This window comes from Arachis ipaensis, chromosome B2, assembly GCF_059453495.1.
Source record: "Arachis ipaensis isolate K30076 ecotype BB chromosome B2, ASM5945349v1, whole genome shotgun sequence".
Lineage (NCBI taxonomy): Eukaryota > Viridiplantae > Streptophyta > Magnoliopsida > Fabales > Fabaceae > Arachis > Arachis ipaensis.
In genome coordinates, this window is record NC_142437.1 from 50155551 (window position 1) to 50178054 (window position 22504).

The following is a 22504-nucleotide window of genomic DNA, read 5'->3' on the forward strand; positions in this document are numbered from 1 at the left end:
AGCACAAATCAAGGGAGAATTGCAAAACCATGCTATTTCATTGAATAAATGTGGAAAAAGTGATAAAATCCCCCAAATTAAGCACAAGATGAACCACGAAATCGGGGTTTATCACCTTCCCAATGATGTGAGATGCGCCATCAACGGCCATATTCTGGAGTTGGTATTGGACTTTGTTGATAGAGACTTGGGGAGGATCAACACCTCATGGGTGAGAGAATTCTACTGCAACTTCTTTCGTGCCAATCTTGATTTAGTCCAAGTGAAGGGTAGAGAGATTTTGATCACTGAGGTAGCTATTGGGGAGGCATTGCTTTGCCAACTTCGTCCTGATGACACATGCGCCTATAAGCAGGCAGAGGTGGCCATCCACTGCATGACATTTGACTCTGAGGTGCTGAAGCGCGTGATTGCCTCACCCGACGCCCCTTGGGTGATGGATTCTAGGAACAAGAAGCCCAAGGGGATGTTATTCACTTATCTGTCGAGAGAGGCCATGACTTGGCAGCATATATTCGGCCACTATGTCTTCCCCACCACTCACTTCTCAGAGATTCCTAGGAACTTGCTAGTTCTGATTGGTTGTGTGATGGAGGGGAAGGAGGTAAACTTCCCCCGGTTGATTAGGCAGAGTATGTGGCGCGCTCACATTCGTGGCCTGCTGCCGTTTCCTACATTAGTTACCAGCATGCTGGCACTAGCTGATGTCCAGTGGGAGGATGATGACGTGACACCATCACCCCCAGATGACGACGACAAGGAGGTTACTATTCCATGGGGTGGGTGGGTGCACGAGAAGCCTCCACCCAGATGCCGTTCTCGAGCCAGAGTAGTGGTGGAGGCAGCTCAGCCCTCATCATCAACAGCAGCAGCAGGACCCTCCTCTACTTCAGCAGCCGCAGCATCCTTACCACCACCACCAGCACCTGAGCCGACTTACCTGTTGGTACATCACCAATTTTGCTTCATGGAGCGCAGCGAGTGTTGTGTCATGCGACGTCTCGATCGCATAGACCAGGTGTTCGTATCACAGGGTATCGAGCTACCCCCACTCCCAGACTCTCCCGCCTCCGACGAGCAGGATCAGGAGGAGGAGCATACTGAGGAGCCGATTCAGCAGGAGGCACCACCAGAGACACAGACCACCACTGAGGCCCAGCAGCCTCCTGAGGAGCCGCAGCCTGAGCCTGAGCCACAGCCCAGCGCGATTGTTGACCCCCATCCCGAGCTTCAGCAGTAGCATCGAGGACGATGCTTCATCCTAAAGTGTGGGGAGGTCACCGTTCGTGACCGGTGTATTGCATTTATGTGGTGAACTTTCAGACATCCATTTCTAGTTTCTGCTACTTTATTTTATTTTTCACTTTATCTTTGAGATCATTTTGGGATTACTGTACACATTTGTCATGGTAAACACCCTTATTTTGGTTGATGCACACTTTTATTATTATATACATACATGTTGCATTTTGGCTTTTGATTGTGATTTGAAAATTTTTGGATTGTTAGAACTTAGTTGACCCTCTTTGTATAAAAATTATGTTTTGATTGAAAAAAAGAGTAAATTAGGGGAAATTTTTAAAATTTTCTAAATCACTACATTGCATTAGAATAAGCTTAGTCAATATGATGAAAATTTTCTAAGAATTCTATTTCTAAGGCACCACCCCAATTGGTTGAAAAATTTTTTTAGAACTTGCTTGATTAATATACTTTGTGGATCATTTTTGAGCTGAAAACACAAGCATGAGAGTTTTGAGCCTAATTGTGTGGTTGCATCATATAACCACTTACTTTCCTTCTTGTATGCATTATTCTCTTCCTATGATTGTAATCCTTGATTTGTTTGATTCTTTATGTCCATTATTTTGAGTATACATGCATTTATATGATTGAGGCCATTGTTTAAATAGCTCACTCCCCCAAATAGCCTACCTTTTATCTTCCATTGCTAGCCAATTTTGAGCCTATGCTTAACCCATTTGTTCTTAATCGTAGCACATTACAAGCCTAAGTGAAAAACAATAAATGTCCCTTGTTTGGATCTTTGATTAGCTTAGGCTAGTGAGAGTGTTCATCATTAGAATTTGGGAAAATTGGGTACATTTGGTAGAGATAAAAGCATTCTTTGTAGTTGTGTGAAAATCTTGAGAATTGGGTGCATACTCATGTAGTAATCATGTGTAAACCATATGCATTGATATCCTTGTATATATTTTAGCTTTCAAAAAAAAAAAAAAACTAGAAAAGGAATTGCAATAAAAAGGGGACAAAAATACCCCAAAGTTCAAGGCTTAATAATGATCAATGCATGTGTGTGGTGATCAAAAGAGAATGCATGAGTGTATGTAAAAGTGAAGAATGGGTATTTAGGATTGTTTAGAATTGTATAAATTGTCATAGGTTAGGTGGGAAGTTTAAGTTAATCAAAGATTCAAATTTCAAGCTCACTTGACCATATGCATCTTACCTTGACCCTAACCCCATTACAACCTATGGGAAAGTCCTCATGATATTTGTATGTATGCATAAAGTAATTGTTGATTGTTAGATGAAAAACAAATCTTGGAAAGCATGATTGGGGGGGAAATTGAGTGAATCAACCCCATACACTTGAGTGCCTAGAGCGGATACACATCCGGTGAGGGTTCGATCGCTCAATTACATGTTTCCACCCATGATCATCTTCTCTTGCAAGTTTGTAAGATCTTTCAATGATTCAATCTAATTGTGGTTTGCTTTGATTGCTAATGCCTTAGCCCTTGTGCTTGCATGTGTATTCTTGGAGATTAATTATTTTGACTGAGCCATTGCATTCATGTAAATAGGTTACATATAGATAGATTGCATTTAGTTAGTTTGCATTGAATAAATGTTGATACCCCTTTGCTTCTTTCTTGATTTTAGCATGAGGACATGCTTAGTTTAAGTGTGGGGAGATTTGATAAACCCCGATCTTGTGGTTTATCTTGTGCTTATTTTAGGGGATTTTACCACCTTTTCCCACATTTATTCAATAAAATAGCATAGCTTTGTAATTCTCCCTTGAATTGTGCTTAAGTGTAAAAACATGCTTTTTAGGCCCTTAAATTGGTGATTTTGATTCACTTTAATTCCATTCGATGCCTTGATGTGTTTGTTAAGTGATTTCAGGTTCAGAAGGCAAGTATCGGATGGAAGAAATAAGGAGAAAAGCATACAAAGTGGAGAATGCATGAAGAAACAAAGATTTGGGAATGCATCAATGGGCGCGCATGCGTACAAGGCATGCACGCGTCCATGCCGCGTACGCGCGGATGAAGAAACAGTCAATCGACGCGCACGCGCACATGGTGCGCACGCGCCGATACTCTTACGTGGCCCACTTAAAGGCAAAACGCTGGGGCAATTTTTGAGCTGCCCTGGCCCAAATCCAACTTATTTCTGAGTATATTTCTTGCAGAATTGAAGTCCAAGAATAGGGGGGAGCAATTAGTTAGTCAACATGAGCCTTTAGTTAGTTTTCTAGAGAGAGAAGCTCCCTTTTCTCTCTAGAATTAGGTTAGGATTAGGTTAAATTGTTATAGATCCATTTTTAATTCCTTACTTTCATATTGTTTCTTTTATAGTTTCTTATGTTCATAACTTGATCTCTTTAGTTATAATGTGAATTTCTCATCTTGTTTTCTTTTGTGACGATGAACTCATGTTGAATTTGGTTTACAATTAATGTAATTTGATGTTGATGTTTCTTTCATGTTGATCTTGCTTGCTACTGTTGAGTTCTTGCTTATGATAGTTATGGGTCTCCTTAATTTTAGCATTTTGTGATGATTTCTCTTAGGGCACACTAGGTGTTTGATAAAATGTTCCCTTTAGTTTTTGAGTAGTTCTCTTGACCCTTGGCCTAGGCTAAGGGGATTGAGTGATCTTGAGTTTTTGGTTTTCATGGAATTGGTAATTCTAGAACCCTTGGGGATCAAATTGATAACCATTGACTCTAACCTAATACTAAGTCAATTAGTAGCTAGGTTGGGACTTATGGATTGATGTTGATCAAGCCATTTGACGTACACCAAGCCTAGGAGTAGACATCACGTACTTAAGGTTTTAGGCAGTAGACCTAATGAGATCGGTTCCACATGATTATCAATGTTTGAATTGTTGACAAGGATTGTGATCTCGATCACCTAAGTCTTAGCCAAGGATCCTTTATTATTTGTTTTCTTCAATTGCTTGTTTGATTTATGCATCTTGCTCATTTATTTTCTTGCCCTCTTACCAACCAAACCCCCTTTTACCCCTTCATAGCTAATAATTGACCACTTCATTGCTATCCTCATGAGACGACCCAGAGTCTAAATACTTCGGTTAATTCTTATTGGGGTTTGTACTTGTGACAATCACAGCTCTTGCTGTGGCTAGGAAGGGTCTTCCAAGGATGATGGATTTATCCTCATCCTTCCCAGTGTCTAGGATTATGAAATCAGTAGGGATGTAAAGGCCTTTAACCTTTACTAGCGCGTCCTCTACTTGTCCATAAGCCTGTTTTCTTGAGTTGTCTGCCATCTCTAATGAGATTCTGGCAGCTTGCACCTCAAAGATTCCTAGTTTCTCCATTACAGAGAGAGGCATGAGGTTTATCCCTGACCCAAGGTCACATAGAGCCTTCTCAAAGGTCATGGTGCCTATGGTACAAGGTATTAAGAACTTTCCAGGATCCTGTTTCTTCTGAGGCAATGTCAGTTGATCCAGATCACTCAGTTCATTGATGAGCAAGGGAGGTTCATCTTCCCAAGTCTCATTACCAAATAACTTGGCATTCAGCTTCATGATTGCACCAAGGTACTTGGCAACTTGCTCTTCAGTGACATCTTCATTCTCTTCAGAAGAAGAATACTCATCAGAGCTCATGAATGGCATAAGGAGGTTCAATGGAATCTCTATGGTCTCCAGATGAGCCTCAGATTCCTTTGGTTCCTCAAAGGGAAACTCCTTGTTGATCACTGGACGTCCCAGGAGGTTTTCCTCACTGGGATTCACGTCCTCTCCCTCCCTTTTAGGTTCGGCCATGATGGTTAAATTAATGGCCTTGCACTCTCTTTTTGGATTCTCTTCTGTATTGCTTGGGAGAGTACTAGGAGTAGTTTCAGTGTCTCTTTTACTCAGCTGGCCCACTTGTGCCTCCAAATTTCTAATGGAGGACCTTGTTTCATTCATGAAACTTAAAGTGGCCTTAGATAGATCAGAGACTATATTTGCTAAGCTAGATGGATTCTGCTCAGAATTCTCTGTCTATTGCTGAGTGGATGATGGAAAAGGCTTGCTATTGCTAAACCTGTTTCTTCCACCATTATTAAATCCTTGTTGAGGTTTTTGTTGGTCCTTCCATGAGAAATTTGGATGATTTCTCCATGAGGGATTATAGGTGTTTCCATAGAGTTCACCCATGTAATTCACCTCTGCTATTGCAGGGTTCTCAGGATCATAAGCTTCTTCTTCAGAAGATGCCTCTTTAGTACTGTTGGATGATTCCTTTAATCTATTCAGACTCTGAGAGATCATATTGACTTGCTGAGTCAATATTTTATTCTGAGCCAATATGGCATTCAGAGTATCAAATTCAAGAACTCCCTTCCTCATAGGCGTCCCATTATTCACAGGATTCCTTTCAGAAGTGTACATAAACTGGTTATTTGCAACCATGTCAATGAGTTGTTGAGCTTCTGCAGGCATTTTCTTTAGGTGAATGGATCCACCTGCAAGTGGTCCAATGACATCTTTGATAGCTCAGACAGACCATCATAGAATATATCCAGGATGGTCCATTCTGAAAGCATGTCAGAAGGACACTTTTTGGTCAGTTCCTTGTATCTCTCCCAAGCTTCATAGAGGGACTCACCTTCCTTTTGTTTGAAGGTTTGAACATCCACTCTAAGCTTACTAAGCTTTTGAAGAGGAAAGAACTTGGCTAAGAAAGCCGTGACCAGCTTATCCCAAGAGTTCAGGCTATTTTTAGGTTGAGAGTCCAACCATATTCTAGCTCTGTCTCTTACAGCAAACGGGAAAATCATAAGCCTGTAGACCTCGGAATCAACCCCATTGGTCTTAACAGTATTACAGATCTGCAAGAATTCAGTTAAGAACTGAAAAGGATCTTCAGATGGAAGTCCATAAAACTTGCAATTCTGTTGCATCAGAGAAACTAATTGAGGTTTAAGCTCAAAGTTGTTTGCTCCAATGGCAGGAATTGAGATGCTTCTTCCATGTAAATTGGAATTTGGTGTAGTAAAGTCACCAAGCATCTTCCTTGCATTATTATTATTTTCGGCCATGTCTCCTTCTTTTTCGAAAATTTCTGTCAGATTTTCTCCAGAGCGTTGAGCTTTAGCTTCCCTTAGCTTCCTCTTCAGAGTCCTTTCAGGTTTAGGATCGGCTTCAACAAGAATGTTCTTATCCTTGTTCCTGCTCATATGAAAAAGAAGAAAACAGAAAAGAAAATATAGAATCCTCTATGTCACAGTATAGAGATTCCTTTATGTGAGTAGAAGAAGAAAAGAATAGAAGAAGAGAAATTCGAACACCAAGAGGAAGAGAGGGTTCGAATTTTGAGCTGAAGAGAAGTGTTAGTAAATAAATAAAATAATTAGAAAGAGATGAGGGGGAGGGAATTTCGAAAATTAAATAAATTAAAATGAAAGTATTTTTGTTTTTAATTTAAAATCAAAGTTAGAATTCGAAAATTAGAAAGAAAAATGAAATTAATTTAAATTGAAATTTAAAACAATTAGTTAATTACAATTGAATTTTGAAAAAGAGGGATGTGATTTTCGAAAATTAGAGAGAGAGAGTTAGTTAGGTAGTTTTGAAAAAGATAATAATCAAACAAAAAGTTAAGTGGTTAATTGAAAAAGATTTGAAAATCAAATTTGAAAAGATAAGAAGTTAGAAAAGATTTTGAAATTGATTTTGAAAAAGATGTGATTGAAATTTATTTTGAAAAAGATTTGAAAAAGAAATTTAAAAAGATTTGATTTTGAAAATCAAAGTTGATTACTTGACTAACAAGAAACTAAAAGATATGATTTTAAAATTTAAAGATTGAACCTTTCTTAATAGGCAAGTAACAACTTAATATTTTTGAATCAATCACATTAATTGTTAGTATTAAATTCGAAAATATGAGATAAAAATAAGAAAAAGATTTCTGAAAATCGATTTTGAAATTTTTGAAAATTATGAAAGAAAAATGAAAAAGATTTGAAAAAGATAGAGTTTTTTAAAATGAAAATTTGATTTGACTCATAAGAAACAACTAATTTTGAAAATTTTTTGAAAAAGTCAACTCAAATTTTCGAATTTGATGAGAAGAAAAAGGGAAAGATATTTTTTTGATTTTTGAATTTTAATGATGAGAGAGAAAAACATCAAAAAGACTCAATGCATGAAAATTTTGGATCAAAACAAATGATGCATGCAAGAACACTATGAATGTCAAGATGAACACCAAGAACACTTTGAAGATCAAGATGAACATCAAGACTTATTTTTGAAAATTTTTAAGAAAAGAAAAACATGCAAGACACCAAACTTAGAAATTTTCAAACTTTAGACACTAACAAATTGAAAATGCATATGAAAAACTAGAAAAGACACAAAACAAGAAAATAGGAAGATCAAACAAGAAGACTGGCCAAGAACAACTTGAAGATCATGAAGAATGCAATGCATGAAATTTTTGAAAATAATTTTTAGAAAATTAAAAAGATGCAATTGACACCAAACTTAAAACTTGACTCTAGACTCAAACAAGAAACACAAAAATATTTTTGATTTTATGATTTTATAAATTTTTTTTCGAAAATAAGAATAATAAAAGCAAAAAGGTTAAAATTAAAATAAAGTTACCTAATCTGAGCAACAAGATGAACCGTCAGTTGTCCAAACTCGAACAATCCCCGGCAACGGCGCCAAAAACTTGGTGCACGAAATTGTGATCATCAATGGCGCCAACAACTTGGTACGCACAATTGTAATCTCAACTCTTTATCACAACTTCGCACAACTAACCAGCAAGTGCACTAGGTCGTCCAAGTAATAAACCTTACGTGAGTAAGGGTCGATCCCACGGAGATTGTCGGCCTGAAGCAAGCTATGGTCACCTTGTAAATCTCAGTCAGGCGGATTCAAATGGTTATGGTGAATTGATAATAAAAACATAAATAAAATATAAACTGGGATAGAGATACTTATGTAATTCATTAGTGAGAATTTCAGATAAGCGTATACAGATGCTTTCGTTCCTCTGAACCTCTGCTTTCTTGCTGTCTTCATCCAATCATTCCTACTCCCTTCCATGGCAAGCTTTATGTAGGGCATCACCGTTGTCAATGGCTACATCCCATCCTCTCTGTGAAAATGGTCCAATGCGCTGTCACTGCATGGCTAATCATCTGTCGGTTCTCGATCATACTGGAATAGGATTTACTATCCTTTTGCGTCTGTCACTACGCCCAGCACTCGCAAGTTTGAAGCTCGTCACACCCATCCCTTCCTAGATCCTACTCGGAATACCACAGACAAGGTTTAGACTTTTGGATCTCAAGAATGGCCATCTATGGGTTCTAACTTATACCATGAAGACTCTAATATCTCAGACTCGGTCCCCTGTATTAGATATCTAAGAGATACTCATTCTAGCTTGTTTGCATGTAGAACGGAAGTGTTTGTCAGGCACGCGTTCATAAGTGAGAATGATGATGAGCGTCACATAATCATCACATTCATCATGTTCTTGGGTGTGAATGAACATCTTAGAATAGGAATAAGCTTGAATTGAATAGAAAAACAGTAGTACTTTGTATTAATTCATGAGGAACAGCAGAGCTCCACAACTTAATCTATGGAGTGTAAAAACCTACCGTTGAAAATACATAAGTGATGAAGGTCCAGGCATGGCCGAATGGCCAGCCCCCAAACGTGTTCTAAAGATGAAACTAAAGATGATCCGAAGATTCTAAATACAATAGTAAAAAGTCCTATTTATACTAACTAGTTACTAGGGTTTACAAAATGAGTAATTGATGCAGAAATCCACTTCTGGGGCCCACTTGGTGTGTGCTTGGGCTGAGCATTGAGCTTTACATGTGTAGAGGCTTCTCGTGTAGTTGAACGCCAGTTTGTAACCTGTTTCTGGCGTTTAACTCCACTTTGCAACCTGTTTCTGGCATTTAACTCCAGAATGCAGCATGGAACTGGCGTTGAACGCCAGTTTGCGTCATCTAAACTCGGGCAAAGTATGGACTATTATATATTGCTGGAAAGCCCTGGATGTCTACTTTCCAACGCAATTAACAGCGCCCCATTTGGAATTCTGTAGCTCCAGAAAATCTACTTTGAGTGCAGGGAGGTCAGAATCCAACAGCATCTGCAGTCCTTCTTCAACCTCTGAATCTGATTTTTGCTGAAGTCCCTCAATTTCAGCCAGAAAATACCTGAAATCACAGAAAAACACATAAACTCATAGTGAAGTCCAGAAATGTGAATTTTATTTAAAAACTAATAAAAATATACTAAAAACTAACTAAATTATACTGAAAACTATGTAAAAATAATGCCAAAAAGCGTATAAATTATCCACTCATCAGCGTCGCTGCCAGCTTATCAAAATTCCAATTTCTTGTGTTCCTTCCACTTTTGCATGTTTCCTTTCCATCCTCTAAACCATTCCTACCCTGGAAAAATCTGAAAATACTGAACACACATATCATGGCATCAAATGGTAATAAGAGAGGATTAAAAATTAGTAATTTAAGGCCAAAGAAGCATATTTTCAATCAACGCACAAAATTAGGAAGGAAAATATAAAACATGTAATTTATATGCATAAATGTGAGAATAATGGATAAAATCCACTCAATTCAGCCTAAAATGTACCACGAAATAGTGGTGCATCAAAGACTCAGAAAAAGGAGACCAAGAGATGGAGGACAACCTCTATAATCTACTTGAAAAGGTTGCCAACAACAATGGCCAGCCTCCAAGGAGAGTGTTAGCCTCCTATACCATCCCTAACCTAAGAAATTGTGGGAGCAGCATCCTTACACCCAATGGTCATGCCCATAATTTCGAGCTGAAACCCCAGCTCATCACTCTAGTTCAAAACAACTGCCAATATGGAGAAAGTGCTGCTGAAGACCCAAATCAATATCTCTCTATTTTTTTGAGGATCTGTGATACAGTCAAGACCAATGGAGTACATCCTGCCATTTACAAGCTGCTCCTATTCGCATTTTCTCTAAGAGACAAAGCCACTCAATGGTTAGAAACCTTCCTAAAAGAAAGCATTACGAACTGAGATGACTTGGTCAGCAAGTTCCTAGCCAAGTTCCACCCCCCTCAAAGAATCATCAAGCTCAAAATTGAAGTGCAGACAACTAGAGGGAGAGTCACTATATGAGGTTTGGGAAAGGTATAAAGCATTGATTAGATGATGTCCTGAGGACATGTTTAGTGAGTGGGTTAAGCTCCAAAACTTCTATGAAGTTCTATCCATGAAGGCAAGAAAGGCCTTGGACTACTCTTCAGGAGAGTCATTGCAAATGATGAAGACTGTACATAAAGCATATGACCTCATAGACATGGTTGCCAACAATCAATACTTCTATTCTTTGGAAAGACAAGCATCTCCCAAAAGAGGGCTTTATGAACTTAAAGGAGTGGATGCAATCCTAGCTCAAAACAAGCTCATGCACCAGCAACTTCAACAACAAATAGAGATGATGTTAAAGAGGATGGATAGATTGCAACTAGCTGCAATGAGCATAACCAACCAACCTCCAATGGTGTGGTGGCAGAATGAAGAGAGCTATGAAGTATACAACAGTGAACAGTAACCTGAACAAGTTCAATACATGCACAACCCAGGTTCTGGCCAAAATGACTTCCATGGGGACACGTACAACCCCTCATGGAGGAATCATCCCAACCTAAAATGGGGAGAAAACTAGAATCCATGGCAAAGGAATTTTAACCTAAGCAACTTCTGCAATACAAACCACCAAAACCATCCAATCACTAACCACAATCCATATAGAAAACCACAAAACAATCCTTCCCCATCCACTTTCTATCTGCAACACAACCCCCCAAATAACCAAAATAACTTCCATCAACCATCAACATCCCACACTCAACCATAACCGCATCAAGAAGCCCAAAGAATCTCCAACTTGGAAATGATGATGGAGAAATTAATGAAGAATCAAGAAATGGCCAACAAGAATTATGAAGCTTCAACGGGAAATCTGGAAAGGCAAATTGGGCAATTGTCTAAGCAGCCAGCTGAAAGACCAAGCAACACATTCCCAAGTGACATCATTCCTAACCCCAAGGAAGAATGCAAGGCAATACAACTAAGGAGTGAAAAGATATTGGAGAATGACAAAGCTGACAACATGAAAGAAGTAGAAGTTGAAGAGAATGACATTGAGGATTCCAAGAAGAGGGATGCGCCACAAACTTCACTGAAGGGCAAGCAAGTCTTAGAGGAACAACCACAAGAGCGGAGAAAGGAGGTGAAGCCATATGTCCCTCATCTACCATACCCTCAGGGATTGCACAAAGAGATCAAGGACCCAAAATTCTCCAAATTCTTGGAGATTTTCAAGAAGCCAGAGATCAACCTTCCACTTGCTAAGGTATTAGAACAAATGCCCCTATATGTAAAATTCCTCAAGGAGCTCATCAACAAGAAGAGAAGCTGGAAAAAAAAAGAAACTGTGATCCTAACTCAAGAGTGTAGTGCTGTGATTCAGAAAGGCCTACCACCAAAACTCAAAGATCCAGGGAGTTTCTTCATACCATGTACCATTGGCAACATACCAATTGATAAAGCTTTGTGTGACTTGGGCTCAAGTATCAACTTGATGCCACTTTCGATGATGAGAAAGCTATCTATAGAAGAGGTGAAGCCAACCAGAATGTCATTACAGCTAGCTAATAGATCCCTAATCATACCCAATGGAGTGGTAGAGAACTTTCTATTCAAGGTGGGCAAGTTCATCTTCCCAGCAGATTTTGTGATTCTGGACTTAGATGAAGAAGGAAGTGATTCAATCATACTGGGAAGACCCTTTCTAGCCACAGCAAGAGCCATCATTGATGTAGAAAAAGGAGAGATGATCTTAAGGGCACACGATGAACAAATAACTCTCAATATCTTCAAGGAGGTGCAACTCCCTGCTGAGAGAAAACTGCCTGAGAATTGAGGGTGAGGACTTGAACTGGAAGGAGAAGCCCAAGGAATCACTCATAAACTCAACCTTGGGAGAGAAGAAAGAGATTGAAGAAAAGCAAAAGGATCACGGGAATAGAGAAGCTGAAGAAGAAGTGCAAACAGAAGCCCCAGAGATGACAATTGAGAAGAAGGGTCATGACATTAAGCTGGCCAAGAAGGGAGAGCCAAAGAAAAAGGGGAAGAAGAGTAAGAAAAAGGTGTCGAAGGGATGGAGGTACAAGAAGATTGATGCACGAAATTGTGATCATCAACAATGGCGCCAAAGGACTTGGAGCTCTTAAACGTGAATCACACTTTGTCACAATTCCGCACAACTAACCAGCAAGTGCACTGGGTCGTCCAAGTAATAAACCTTACGTGAGTAAGGGTCGATCCCACGGAGACTGTCGGCTTGAAGCAAGCTATGGTCACCTTGTAAATCTCAGTCAGGCGGATTCAAATGGTTATGGAGAATTGATAATTAAAAGATAAATAAAATATAAAATAAAGATAGAGATACTTATGTAATTCTTTGGTTGGAATTTCAGATAAGCGTATGAAGATGCATTATTCCTCCTGAACCTCTACTTTCCTATTGCCTTCTTCCAATCATTCATACTCCTTTCCATGGCAAGCTTTATGTTGGGCATCACCGTTGTCAATGGCTACTTCCCGTCCTCTCAGTGAAAATGTTCCAAATGCGCTGTCACCGCACGGCTAATCATCTGTCGGTTCTCGATCATGTCGGAATAGGATCCATTGATCCTTTTGCATCTGTCACACGCCCCACAATCGCGAGTTTGAAGCTCGTCACAGTCATCCATTCCCAGATGCTACTCGGAATACCACAGACAACGTTTAGACTTTTCGGATTTCAAGAATGACTGCCAATAATTCTAGCCTATACCACGAAGGTTCCAATCTTAGATTAGAAACCCAAGAGATACGCATTCAAGCCATTGCTAATAGAACAGAAGTGGTTGTCAGGCACATGTTCATAGGTGAGAATGATGATGAGTGTCACGGATCATCACATCTATCAAGTTGAAGAACGAATGAATATCTTGGAGAAGAAATAGACTTGAGTTGAATAGAAAAATAATTGTACTTTGTATTAATTCTTGAAGAACAGCAGAGCTTCACACCTTAATCTATGGTGTGTAGAAACTCCACCGTTGAAAATACATAAGAACAAGGTCTAGGCATGACCATGAGGCCAGCCCCCAAACGTGAAAAGGTCTATCCAAGTATGAGTAAAAGATGAAAATACAATAGCAAAAGGTCCTATTTATAGAAAACTAGTAGCCTAGGGTTACAGAAATAAATAATTAATGCAGAAATCTTCTTCCAGGACCACTTGGTATGTGCTTGGGCTGAGTATTGAAGCTTTCATGTGTAGAGACTTTTCTTGGAGTTAAACGCCAGCTTTTGTGCCAGTTTGGGCGTTTAACTGCAGCTTTTGTGCCAGTTTTGGAGTTAAACGCCAGAATTCTTGAGCTGACTTGGAACGCCTATTTGGGCCATCAAATCTTGAGCAATGTATGGACTATTATATATTGCTGGAAAGCCCAGGATGTCTACTTTCCAACGCAATTGAGAGCGAGCCAATTGGGTTTCTGTAGCTCCCGAAAATCCACTTTGAGTGAAGGGAGGTCAGAATCCAACAGTATCTGCAGTCCTTTTTCAGCCTCTGAATAAGATTTTTGCTCAGGTCCCTCAATTTCAGCCAGAAAATACCTGAAATCATAGAAAAACACACAAACTCATAGTAAAGTCCAGAATTGTGATTTTTATTTAAAAACTAATAAAAACATAATAAAAACTAACTAAAATATATTAAAAACATACTAAAAACAATGCCAAAAAGCGTAAAAATTATCCGCTCATCACAACACTAAACTTAAATTTTTGCTTGTCCCCAAGCAACTGAAAATCAAATAGGATAAAAAGAAGAGAATATACAATGAATTCCAAAAACATCTATGAAGATCAGTATTTAATTAGATGAGCGGGGCTTTTAGCTTTTTGCTTCTAAACAGTTTTGGCATCTCACTTTATCCTTTAAAGTTCAGAATGATTGGCATCTATAGAAACTCAGAATCCAGATAGTGTTATTGATTCTCCTAGTTAAGTATGTTGATTCTTGAACACAACTACTTTATGAGTCTTGGCCGTGACCCTAAGCACTTTGTTTTCCACTATTACCACCGGATACATAAATGCCACAGACACATAACTGGGTGAACCTTTTCAGATTGTGACTCAGCTTTGCTAGAGTCCCCAACTAGAGGTGTCCAGGGTTCTTAAGCACACTCTTCTTTTTGCTTTGGACCTCGACTTTAACCGTTCAGTCTCAAGTTTTCACTTGACACCTTCACGCCACAAGCACATGGTTAGGGACAGCTTGGTTTAGCCGCTTAGGACAGGATTTTATTCCTGTGGGCCCTCCTATCCACTGATGCTCAAAGCCTTGGATCCCTTTTTATCACCCTTGCCTTTTGGTTGAAAGGGGTATTGGCTTTTTCTGCTTGCTTTTCTTTTTTTCTTTCTTCTTCTTTCTCTTTTTTTTTTCTTTTTTTTGCCTCTTTTTTTTTCTGCAAGCTTTTCACTGCTTTTTCTTGCTTCAAGAATCAATTTTATGATTTTTCAGATCATCAGATAACATTTCTCCTTTTCCCATCATTCTTTCAAGAGCTAACAATTTTAACATTCATAAACAATTAAATTCAAAAATATGCACTGTTTAAGCATTCATTCAGAAAAACAATAGTATTGCCACCACATCAAAATAACTAAACTGTTTTAAAATTTGAAATTCATGCACTTCTTTTTTTTTTCAATTAAAAACATTTTTCATTTAAGAAAGGTGATGGATTCATTTTCATAGCTTTAAAGCATAGACACTTAGACACTAATGATCATGTAATAAAGACACAAACATAAATAACATAAAGCACAATTTTTGAAAAACAGAAAATAAAGAACAAGGAAATTAAAGAATGGGTCTACCTTAGTGATGGTGGCTTGTTCTTCCTCTTGAAGATCTTATGAAGTGCTTGAGCTCCTCAATGTCTCTTCCTTGCCTTTGTTGTTCCTCTCTCATGGTTCTTTGGTCTTCTCTAATTTCATGGAGGAGGATGGAATGCTCTTGGTGCTCCACCCTTAGTTGTCCCATGTTGGAACTTAGTTCTCCTAGGGAGGTGTTGATTTGCTCCCAATATTTTTGTGGAGGAAAATGCATCCCTTGAGGTATCTCAGAGATTTCATGAGGAGTTTCCTCATGCTCTTGTCCATGAGTGGGATCTCTTGTTTGTTCCATCCTTTTCTTAGTGATGGGCTTGTCCTCATCAATGAGGATGTCTTCCTCTATGTCAATTCCAGCTGAATTGCAGAGGTGACAAATGAGATGAGGGAAGGCTAACCTTGCCATAGTAGAGGACTTGTCTGCCACCTTGTAGATTTCTTGGGATATAACCTCATGAACTTCTACTTCCTCTCTAATCATGATGCTATGAATCATGATAGCCCGGTCTATAGTAACTTCAGACCGGTTGCTAGTAGGAATGACTGAGCGTTGGATGAACTCCAACCATCCCCTAGCCACGGGCTTGAGGTCATGCCTTCTCAGTTGAACAGGCTTCCCTCTTGAATCTCTCTTCCATTGAGCGCCCTCTTCACATATGTCCATGAGGACTTGGTCCAACCTTTGATCAAAGTTGACCCTTCTAGTGTATGGGTGTGCATCTCCTTGCATCATAGGCAAATTGAATGCCAACCTTACATTTTCCAGACAAAAGTCCAAGTATTTCCCTCGGACCATTGTAAGCCAATTCTTAGGGTCCGGGTTCACACTTTGATCATGGTTCTTGGTGATCCATGCATTGGCATAGAATTCTTGAACCATTAAGATTCCGACTTGTTAAATGGGGTTAGTGAGAACTTCCCAACCTCTTCTTCGGATCTCATGTCAGATCTCTGGATATTCGCCCTTTTTGAGCTTAAAAGGGACCTCGGGGATCACCTTCTTCTTGGCCACAACTTCATAGAAGTGGTCTTGATGCACCTTTGAGAGGAATCTCTCCATCTCTCATGACTCAGAGGTGGAAGCTTTTGCCTTCCCTTTCCTCTTTCTAGAGGTTTCTCTGGCCTTTGGTGCCATAAATGGTTATGGAAAAACAAAAAAGCTTTAGCTTTTACCACACCAAACTTAGAAGGTTGCTCGTCCTCGAGAAAAAGAAGAAAGAAGAGAGTAGAAGAAGAAGAAATAGAGGAGATGGAGGGGGATTAGTGTTTCAGCCAAGGGGGATAGGTAGTGTGTATGTTAGGTGAAAATGAAGGAGTAAAGATGGGTTTATATAGGAGTGGAGAGGGGGGTATGGTTCGGCCATTATGGGTGGGTTTGGGTAGGAAAGTGGTTTGAATCTGAATGGTGAGGTAGGTGGAGGTTTTATGATGGATGGATATGGATTGGTGAAGGGTTTATGGAGAAGAGGGTAGGTGAGGGGTTTTTGGGGAAGAGGTATTGAGGTGATTGGTGAATGGGTGAAGAAGTGAGAGAGAGGTGGGGTGGGTGGGAATCCTGTGGGGTCCACAGATCCTGAGGTATCAAGGATTTCTCATCCCTGCACCATGTGGCGTGCAAAATGCCCCTTGCTGCCAATCCTGGCGTTAAACGCCAGGCTGCTGCCCATTCCTGGCGTTAAACGCCAGGCTGCTGCCCATTCCTGGCGTTAAACGCCAGTCTGGTGCCCATTTCTGGCGTTAAACGCCAGTCTGGTGCCCATTTCTGGCGTTTAAACGCCTGTAAGTTTCTCCTCCAGGGTGTTCTATTTTTCATTCTATTTTTTCTTCTGTTTTTGCTTTTTCAATTGTTTTTTGTGACTTCACATGATCATAAACCTATAGAAAACATAAAATAACAAAAGAAAATAGAAATTTAATATAGATAAGTAAAAATTGGGTTGCCTCCCAATAAGCGCTTCTTTAATGTCAATAGCTTGACAGTGGCTCTCATGGAGCTTTACAGATATTCAGAGCAATGTTGGAACCTCCCAACACCAAACTTAGAGTTTGAATGTGAGGGTTCAACACCAAACTTAAAGTTTGGTTGTGGCCTCCCAACACTAAACTTAGAGTTTGACTGTGGGGGCTCTGTTTGACTCTGTATTGAGAGAAGCTCTTCATGCTTCCTCTCCATGGTGACAGAGGGATATCCTTGAGCTTTAAACACAAGGGAGTTTTCATTCACTTGAATGATCAATTCTCCTCTGTCAACATTAATCACAGCTTTTGCTGTGGCTAGGAAGGGTCTGCCAAGGATGATTGATTCATCCATACACTTCCTAGTCTCTAGAATTATGAAATCAGTAGGGATGTAATGGTCTTCAACCTTTACCAAGACATCCTCTACAAGTCCATAAGCCTGTTTCTTTGAATTGTCTGCCATCTCCAGTGAGATTCTTGCAGCTTGTACCTCAATGATCCCTAGCTTCTCCATTACAGAGAGAGGCATGAGGTTTATGCTTGACCCTAGGTCGCACAGAGCCTTCTCAAAGGTCATGGTGCCTATGGTACAAGGTATTGAGAATTTTCCAGGGTCTTATCTCTTCAGAGGTAATTTCTGCCTAGTCAAGTCATCCAGTTCTTTGATGAGCAATGGAGGTTCATCCTCCCAAGTCTCATTACCAAACAAGTTGGCATTTAGCTTCATGATTGCTCCAAGGTACTTAGAAACTTGCTCTTCAGTAACATCTTCATCCTCTTCAGAGGAAGAATACTCATCAGAGCTCATGAATGGCAGAAGTAGATTCAATGGAATCTCTATGGTCTCAGTCTGAGCCTCAGATTCCCATGGTTCCTTATTAGGGAACTCCTTGGAGGTCAGTGGACGTCCATTGAGGTCTTCCTCAGTGGAGATTACTGCCTCTTCCTCCTCTCTAGGTTTGGCCATGTGAGACGTGTTTATGGCCTTGCACTCTCTCTTTGGATTCTCTTCTGTATTGCTTGGGAGAGTACTAGGAGGGAGTTTAGTAATTTTCTTACTCAGCTGACCCACTTGTGCCTCCAAATTTCTAATGGAGGACCTTGTTTCAGTCATGAAACTTTGAGTGGTTTTAATTAGATCAGAAACAATGGTTGCTAAGTCAGAGTGGCTTTGCTTAGAGTTCTCTGTCTGTTCCTGAGAAGATGATGGAAAAGGCTTGCTATTGCTAAACCTGTTTCTTCCACCATTATTGTTGTTGAAACCTTGTTGAGGTCTATGTTGATCCTTCCATGAGAAATTTGGATGATTTCTCCATGAAGGATCATAGGTGCTTCCATAGGGTTCTCCCATGTAATTCACCTCTTCCATTGCTGGGTTCTCAGGATCATAAGCTTCTTCTTCAGAGGAAGCTTCCTTAGTACTGCCTGTTGCTGCTTGCATTCCATACAGACTCTGAGAAATTATATTGACTTGTTGGGTCAATATTTTATTCTAAGCCAATATGGCATTCAGAGTATCAATCTCAAGAACTCCTTTCTTCTGATTTGTCCCATTATTTACAGGATTCCTTTCAGAAGTGTACATGAATTGGTTATTTGCAACCATTTCAATGAGTTCCTGAGCTTCTGCAGGCGTCTTCTTCAGATGAAGAGATCCTCCAGCAGAGCTATCCAATGACATCTTGGATAGTTTAGATAGACCATCATAGAAAATACCTATGATGCTCCATCAGAAAGCATGTCAGAAGGACATCTTCTGATCAATTGCTTGTATCTTTCCCAAGCTTCATAGAGGGATTCACCTTCCTTCTGTCTGAAGGTTTGGACTTCCACTCTAAGCTTGCTCAATTTTTGAGGTGGAAAAAACTTTGCCAAGAAGGCATTGACTAGCTTTTCCAAAGAGTTCAGGCTTTCTTTAGGTTGTGAGTCATATCATGTCCTAGCTCTGTCTCTTACAGCAAAAGGAAAAAGCATAAGTCTGTAGACTTTAGGGTCAACTCCATTGGTCTTGATAGTATCACAGATTTGCGAGAATTCAGCTAAGAACTGATGAGGATCTTCCAATGGAAGTCCATGAAACTTGTAATTCTGTTGCATTAGAGAAACTAATTGAGGCTTAAGCTCAAAGTTGTTTGCTCCAATGGTAGGGATTGAGATGCTTCTCCCATAGAAGTCGGGAGTAGGTGCAGTAAAGTCACCAAGCACCTTCCTTGCATTGTTGGCATTGTTGTTTTCGGCTGCCATGGTTTCTTCTTCCTTGAAAAGCTCTGTTAGGCCCTCTAAAGAGAGATGTTCTTTAGCTTCTCTTAGCTTTCTCTTCAAGGTCCTTTCAGGTTCAGGATCAGCTTGAACAATTATGCCTTTATCTTTGTTCCTGCTCATATGAAAGAGAAGAGAACAAGAAAGTAGGGAATCCTCTATGTCATAGTATAGAGATTCCTTGAGGTTTCAGAGGAAAAGAAGAATAGAAGGAGGAGGTAGATGGAAGAGAATTCGAACATATAAAGAAGGAGGGAGTTCGAATTGTACCTTGAGGAAGAGTGTTAGTCCTTTAAATAGAAGGATGTGAGAAGAGGGGAAGAATTTTCGAAATTAAAGTAAATAATTAAAAGAAATTTTGAAAATTTAATTGATGATTTTCGAAAATTAAGATTGGGAAAGAAATTAAGTGATTTTTGAAAAAAATTTTGAAATTAGAAATAAAAAAGATATGATTGAGAGTTAATTTTGAAAAAGATGTGATTGAGAAGATTTGATTGAGAAGATATGATTGAAAATCAATTTAAAAAAGAAAGTTTTTAAAATTAAAGTTGATTACTTGACTAACAAGAAATTAAAAGATATGATTCTAAAATTTAAAGTTTGATCCTTTCTTAATAGGCAAGTAACAACTTGAAAATTTTGAAGTAAATCATTAATTATAACAAGGATTTTTGAAAATTAAAAAAATGGAAAGAAATTGATTTTGAAGAGATATGATTGAAAAGATGTGATTTGAAAAAGATTTGATTATGAAAAATTATGAAGATTTTAAAAAAATTTGAATTAAAAACAAAAACTTCCCTCTTGTGTCCTTCTGGCGTTAAACGCCCAGAATGGCATCCATTCTGGCGTTTAACGCCCAAAATGCTACCTTTTTGGGTGTTAAACGCCCAGCCAGGTACCCTGGCTGGAGTTTAAACGCCAGTTTTCCTTCTTCACTGGGAGTTTTGAACGCCCAGCTTTTTCTGTTTGATTCCTCTATTGAATGTTCTGATTCTTCAATTCTTTGTATTATTGACTTGAAAAGACACAATTTTGAAAATATTTTTGAATTTTTAATGATGAGAAACAATAAAAATTGCAACTAAGATCAAATAAACAATGCATGCAGGACACCAAACTTAAAAAATTGATACTAGACTCAAACAAGAAACATAAAATATTTTTTAATTTTTATAATTTTATAAATTTTTTTGTGATTTTCGAAACTTATATGGAGAAGAAAATAAAGGGATTCAAAACTTTTAATGAGAATTTCAGGAATCATGCAATGTTAGTCTAAAGCTTCAGTCTAAAAAGATTAGACATGTTTGGCCAAGCTTCAGCAGGACATTACATTCAGCAGCTAAATTGATGAGAATCAATCAGCTTTTGTGATGCTAAGAACATCACCTTGAAACTCTAGAATTCATTCTTAAAAATTCTGAAAAGTACCTAATCTAAGCAACAAGATGAACCGTCAGTTGTCCAAACTCGAACAATCCCCGGCAACGGCCCCAAAAACTTGGTGCACGAAATTGTGATCATCAACAATGGCGCCAAAGGACTTGGAGCTCTTAAACGTGAATCACACTTTGTCACAATTCCGCACAACTAACCAGCAAGTGCACTGGGTCGTCCAAGTAATAAACCTTACGTGAGTAAGGGTCGATCCCACAGAGACTGTCGGCTTGAAGCAAGCTATGGTCACCTTGTAAATCTCAGTCAGGAGGATTCAAATGGTTATGGAGAATTGATAATTAAAAGATAAATAAAATATAAAATAAAGATAGAGATACTTATGTAATTCTGTGGTTGGAATTTCAGATAAGCGTATGAAGATGCTTTGTTCCTCCTGAACCTCTGCTTTCCTATTGCCTTCTTCCAATCATTCATACTCCTTTCCATGGCAAGCTTTATGTTGGGCATCATTGTTGTCAATGGCTACTTCCCGTCCTCTCAGTGAAAACGTTCCAAATGCGCTGTCACCGCACGGCTAATCATCTGTCGGTTCTCGATCATGTCGGAATAGGATCCATTGATCCTTTTGCGTCTGTCACATTCCCCATAATCACGAGTTTGAAGCTCGTCACAGTCATCCCTTCCCAGATCCTACTCGGAATACCACTGACAAGGTTTAGACTTTCTGGATCTCAAGAATGACCGCCAATAATTCTAGCCTATACCACGAAGGTCCAATCTTAGATTAGAAACCCAAGAGATACGCATTCAAGCCATTGCTAGTAGAACAGAGGTGGTTGTCAGGCACATGTTCATAGGTGAGAATGATGATGAGTGTCACGGATCATCACATCCATCAAGTTGAAGAACGAATGAATATCTTGGAGAAGAAATAGACTTGAGTTGAATAGAAAAACAATAGTACTTTGTATTAATTCTTGAAGAATTGCAGAGCTCCACACCTTAATCTATGGTGTGTACAAACTCCACTGTTGAAAATACATAACAACAAGGTCTAGGCATGGCTGTGAGGCCAGCCCCCAAACGTGAAAAGGTCTATCCAAGTATGAGTAAAAGATGAAAATACAATAGCAAAAGGTCCTATTTATAGAAAACTAGTAGCCTAGGGTTACAGAAATAAGTAATTAATGCAGAAATCTTCTTCCGGGCCCACTTGGTGTGTGCTTGGGCTGAGCATTGAAGCTTTCATGTGTAGAGACTTTTCTTGGAGTTAAATGCCAGGTTTTGTGCCAGTTTGGGCGTTTAACTCCAGCTTTTGTGCCAGTTTTGGAGTTAAACGCCAGAATTCTTGAGCTGACTTGGAACGCCTGTTTGGGCCATCAAATCTCGGGCAAAGTATGAACTATTATATATTTCTGGAAATCCTAGGATGTCTACTTTCCAACGCAATTGAGAGCGCTCCAATTGGGCCTCTGTAGCTCCAGAAAATCCACTTTGAGTGCAGCGAGGTCAGAATCCAACAGCATCTGCAGTTCTTTTTCAGCCTCTGAATCAGATTTTTGCTCAGGTCCCTCAATTTCAGTCAGAAAATACCTGAAATCA

At 39.2% G+C, this 22504-nt stretch overlaps 2 non-coding genes across 2 annotated transcripts; both read left to right on the forward strand.

The window, feature by feature from the left end:
• The first annotated feature begins 5813 nt into the window (after positions 1–5813).
• Positions 5814–5921, forward strand: LOC148573934 (small nucleolar RNA R71). Its single transcript, XR_015906705.1, has one exon. It is a non-coding gene; the product is annotated as a small nucleolar RNA R71 (small nucleolar RNA).
• Positions 5922–18973: 13052 nt separating this feature from the next.
• Positions 18974–19081, forward strand: LOC148573935 (small nucleolar RNA R71). The gene has a single exon (XR_015905561.1). It is a non-coding gene; the product is annotated as a small nucleolar RNA R71 (small nucleolar RNA).
• Positions 19082–22504: the final 3423 nt, after the last annotated feature.